This window comes from Cynocephalus volans, chromosome 3, assembly GCF_027409185.1.
Source record: "Cynocephalus volans isolate mCynVol1 chromosome 3, mCynVol1.pri, whole genome shotgun sequence".
NCBI lineage: Eukaryota > Metazoa > Chordata > Mammalia > Dermoptera > Cynocephalidae > Cynocephalus > Cynocephalus volans.
In genome coordinates, this window is record NC_084462.1 from 142,781,115 (window position 1) to 142,787,114 (window position 6,000).

Below are 6,000 nucleotides of genomic sequence, written 5' to 3' on the forward strand. Positions count from 1 at the left end.
TACAGAAATGATGAGAGACATTGGTTCCACCTCATCATCAAATGAACATTTTCTAATTTTGTTCACCTCAACACAGATTCTTTTCTTCTTACCTGTTTTATATATTAAGCTGATGGCCTCTGCTCTCACTGTTCGTATATTTATATTACCAGCAGATAGGAATGCTAATTAGAAAAAATCAGATGGTATTGAAATTGCAGTTTTTGTGAGATGGGGACAAAGTTGTTTAAGTTGATGTAACAACTAAGTGACATTTTTTTCTTCCTTATCCTACATGAAATGTTGCCCCCATTTTCTCTACTTCCCTCTTGGTGTTCTCTCTTTCTTCTTTTAAACTGAAATAGGCCTATTTCATTTTCTTGAGCAAGAAATCTTAGTGCATTACCTCATCAAGGCCAATACTATGTTAAACTGGGGTGAAAATACAGTAAGAAAATTTGGGAGATGGAGTGGGGAAATGCTGGTGAGAGGGGCGGGGGAGAATTGCTTTTAATTCTTTTAAAAGCCATAGGAAGGTCTATTTTAGACCTGGCTATAAATTTTTAAGAACTGTTGTGTCACGTAAACTAGCAAGAACCAACCTTCGCTGCTTCAGATAATCTGATTTTTCCAGCAAGAAAGATAAAGATAAAAGTTACTGATTCTTCAATATAAAAACAACTAAGAAAAATAAATGCAGTGTTTTTTAACCATAAAGCCCAACCCTTCAGTTCTTCTCATTGCTCCAAAATGCAGTTTTTTTACTAAAGGCTTTCTTTTTTTTTTTTTTTTAAAAGATGACCGGTAAGGGGATCTTAACCCTTGACTTGGTGTTGTGAGCACCACGCTCAGCCAGTGAGCGAACCGGCCATCCGTATATGGGATCCGAACCCGGGGCCTTGGTGTTCTCAGCACCGCACTCTCCCGAGTGAGCCACGGGCCGGCCCCTAAAGGCTTTCTCATTAAACTAAACGTTTAGAAAAATTGTTTAGTGTTTTTCCTTTCCTTTTACATAGTCTTCCTGATCCAGTAAAAGACTATTTGGTAACATTTGCATTTGTACGGTACTATCTGAAGTAAGTTAGATTTGTGTAAGAGAATGGGTAGCTACAGAACAAAATTAGTAATATAATAATTAGGTACAGTGAATGGCACAAATTCATTTTAGCGATGATTCTTAACCTTTTGGAGTCACAGGCCCTTTGAGACCTGATGAATCCTAGGGACTTCCTCACCCAGGAAAATGAATATAATGTACATAACTCCCTAAAGTTTACAGTATTGCAGTGATTCATGGACCCTTAGCTAAGAGCCCATACTACAGCATAATACAGCAGCAGCATCCTTTTCCTGCAAAGCCCATAAAAACATTTCAAGGGCATGAAAATAACTTGAGTCTATTTTAAGGAATTGTTACACTTTTGAAAAACTAGAGGTGGAAGGGGCCTGGCTAGAATCTGATTTTAAAATATCTTTTTTTAAAAAAGATTGTATTTGGGGGGGAAAGAGTGATTAAAGGTGAAAAACATGGTATTCAGACTAGTTTTGGAGGATAATGTGTTTAAGATTTACTACTTTTGAAATTCAACATAAAAAAGGTAAAACGGAAATTGAATGTGTCTGGAACGTTTCTGACCTCCACAGTGCGGATATAACGTCAACAAACAACATGTTTAACTGTCATATCCCACTCAGGTTTTAAGGTTTTGAGTGTCCTGGTATTAGAGTTCATTAAATGTTTAATTCATTTCAGATTCTAAGGAATTAGGTATTTACTTACTAATACAGAATGTTAAAATAGGATCTAACACAGACAGCCACCGATGTACAGGATTAATGAGATTTATACTAAAATATAACTACAATGAAAAAAAATGTATTAAGTTGTTGCATTTGTTGCCAAAGTTGGATGTTCAATTACTGCTCATTTAATTTCCATTTGTGAGAATTTTGAAACATAGAAATCATAGTCTTACCTGGGTAAGCCCTTGACTAAGTCAACAGCATATCTGCAGGAAAATATCTTGTTTGTAATGATGTGCCCCAATGCTGATTGGTTTCATTCTTGAAATTATTTATTTCACTTAATTTGTATAAATGTCATGAGTGGAGAGACATGTAGATGTTAAAAGCATGTTGCATTATATAGATTCATTGTTGCATTATATATAGATTCATTTTTTAAATCTTTAAATGTAAGACTAATACAACTGCAGAAATATTTTTCTTAAACACAATGTGTAACAAAATTCTCCACAGTAACTCATCCACTTTGCAGTTTGTGTGATTGAAACTTTTAAAGAAATTCCATAAATGTATATTTTGTATTATGTACCCTTTCCTGGTCCGAAGAAAATATGTGAATTCAGTTATAACTTAAAGAACGTACTTTTTGTTTTCAAGTTCATCGAAGAAATTGCATTCTGCCTGTGAATGGTTTCAGATCATATGTGAGATGAAAAGTAGAAGTAATTTCTAGTTTGCAAAACTGGTGCCACTAAATAAACAGGCAATTGCATAATGCGTGTGTATTTATGATTGTTTGATATTGCAAGCAGCATTTTTGTTCTGCCAGAAAACCTGAAACTTTTGAAATTAGTTATTGGGAGACCTTAAGAGAATTTTTTTTTCAACTGAACTTGGTTAATTTGCTTAAGATATATCTGATAGTTACAATTTAAACTAGACCTGTTCCTTCCTAATTTTAAGATTACTGAAAGCCAGAAAGTTTGGGTTGATAGTTATTGTCAAGAAAACATTCCAGAAATAAAGCCAGAAGTTGTTACTCTTTGGCAAGGGCATCTCCACTTGTCTGTCTAATAGATGATAAAATTTTTCTTCCCTTGAAAAGTTCAGATTGGGGACTGGCAGTGGTCTGGGAAAGGACTTCCTCACCTAGTGTCTGTGGTGTTGTGCCTGCTTCATAATAGCACTTAATAGTACATGTGTGTGTTTAGGATGCAGAAGGGAGGGAGATGTTTACTTCCTCGGCTAATTCTGATAATTGGTTATATTACATCTATCTTGTATTCATTCATTTCTGAAAGTGACTTACTTTACAGGTTCAAGTAAGTCTAGTCTTAACTTCCATAATTAAGTTAAAGGGATTTTAGAATTGAACTGGTGATATAAATGCAAGAGCTCATTTTGTTTATTGTAAAATGTATAATGAAAACAATATTGAGGCATCATACCTAAAGGTAGCAAGTCTTAGAACTAAGTTTGAGGCAAATAAAGATTTACTTGATTTATGTATAACTGGTACCTCTTCACTTGTCAAAGTGTATCCTGCAGTTTTGTTTATGGGTTTTTTTGTTTGTTTGTTTGTTTTTGGAGTTGTTCTTTTGAACGTTGAAGCTAGTTTTTTTTAAATTGTTTATTTCGGTTATTTTTTCCTTTAATTACTGAGAAACTAATGTTGGAGTAATCTTCTCTTTTTCCGTGTATCATTTAACAGCTCAGACTGAACATCCCATCAAATCAAACAGGATTCTAGTTGAAAAGTATATTCTTTGATGAACTACACTAGAAAATTTGGTTTGCATGCCCTCTATAGAACTTTGTTTAATTGTAACAATACCAACCACTTACCAGATACTGGTAAAAGATTTTCCTCTGCTGGCTGCCTGTAGCCTACATGAGATTCATATTTACTTGTTACATGAGATTCATATTTACTTGTTCTGATATCCTGTATATGCTGATTCAGAGTATATTAAAAGCTTTTTATAAAATTGTGTGTTTCATGTCAATATTGTTACCTAAATAGTGGATTAGCTAAACATACTATATGTGTGTCATTCTCTGCCATAGTTTAGGTACAGGCTTGGGTCTTCCAAACCAAAGCACTGCCTCTATGGCTTTCCTTATAGCTACACAAAAGTTTTTCCAGAAATTAACTTGAACCAGTGAAATTTCCAATATTTGATCATTTTTGATCTACCAAAATGGCAGGGTCTTTTTAGTTCAAGTTCATAGTTTATGAAATTAGTTTGTTAAATGATCAGATTGCAAGACAGTGTTAGGTACTTCTGTCATATTTTAGACATGTCTTCTTAGAACTGGATATAGAAAAGCTATATATATTTGAACAATTTTGCAAATGTGAAGTCTGATAATATATAATGTCAAATTTATACAGATGCTCCAGTTTTAGATCATCATGCTGCTTAGACATCAGTATGAGGAATGTTATTTAAGCAATTACCGGGAAAGGAAATGACATTGAATTTAAATGTTTAGAGCAAGATTATAATAAAGAGTAAAGATAAGATAGTGCAATGATTTTAAGGATTTATTTTGAATTACATAATTATGTGAGGTGAGTAGAGAGTTCTTTTCTGATATTTTATTAGGGTGTTGTGATGTATAAATCCAACTCAGTCTATGACCATGAGACATCACTGAAGAATTCTCTGGAAATAATTGTTCTTTGAAGTGCAGTCTTTGTTAAAGGTGTCTGAGAGCTCTAACTTTGTTCTAGGTGTCAGTCGAACTCTGACTTAGGCTGTGGCCATGCTACCCTTTCTAAAGATCTTTTTTGTGTTATATTTTGCTATCTGTTTTTGTCTTGGTTAACAACTGACTAAAATTGTCTGTTATTTACAAATCAAAGGGTTTGATAGAAGAGTCTGACTGTTCTGGGTCAAAGGGGTTACGTGTACACCTTACATTAGCATACTGAAACCATTCGGGGACTGTTTGGTGTTTTTTAATTCTCAATATAACAATCTCAAGTGTGTATTTGATTCTACTTAATGAAGCAAACATTTTTGCAAAGATTCACTCACTGTACAGTGTGTTTATAACAGCAGAGTTATTCTCAATTAGTTTAGCCATTGAACTTTTAACTGCTCGCTAACATCTCTGAAAAGGTTTTTTAACCAAAAGTTTCCAGAACATTTCTAATAATATAACACAAATTTTCTAGTGAGTGGATATAGTAGGCACATATGGAAGTGACTTTTTAAACTTGTCATTAGGCATAGCAAATAAGTCTTCATGTAATTGATGTAAATTCGACTTTTATAACCATCCGCCTTTTTTGATATATTTCAGCAGACACTCTGCTGCAGTGATCCTTAATAAAAGAGGTCTTAGCATTTAACATGGGCAATGAAACTGCTTCTCTGCCTAGATCACAGAAAGGAAGTTGACTTGGTATCCTTCCTTAGTATTTACTTTTATATCTGAAATCAGGCTTGCTTCCCCCCCCCCCCCCCCCCGCGCCCCGCTTTGGCTTTATTTTAAATATGTAGGTCATCAAATATACACATGCACAAGTAGTTCCCACACTACATTCTGCTTTAGGGCTTCTGTAAATACTTTTTAGAAAAGTCTGAAATCATTGTATTCTGCATCCTTGCATATTATAAGTGTGTGTTTGCCATGTGCTCTGTCCTGATTTTTGGCAACGTATCATGTAGGCAGGACTATTGAATGACAATATGTTTTTAAGTGTATTACTTATACATGTATAAATATCCTCGTTCAAGATCAACTCTACAGTGTCTTGTCAATAGTGTTACTGGTTCATCTTCACCTTCACAGAGGTTTGCCTGCTTCACGACCAGATGGACTTGGCATCTTACAGGACCTCAGTTTCAGTAAAAGCTTCATCCCAAGAGCAGCAGGGTTCCAAGAAGGAAACTTCCTGGAGGGCAAGTCTCTATAATTTGGGATAAGGAAGAACGCAGTAGTAATTTTTGAAGATCACACAGTCGGTTCTCTAAATCTGTTGGAATTTTCTTGATATTTTAGTTTCTTGGACTGAATGTCACTTTTGTTTGAAAATCATTTATTCAGTTATAAGCATTTAAATACTTTATGTGAAAATGATTGTACTTGTTAACCTTAGAATCTGCAATTTTCTTAGACTAACTCAAGTCATTTAATGAAGTTGGTATTTTTCTATTTGGCAAGGGAGGAAAAGGAAAAGAATGTGGAGGAGGGGAAGAAAAGGATATAAAAACTAAGGGAAAGAGGGTAGTTTTAAAGTGAAAAGGTATTATAGTTTTTAAA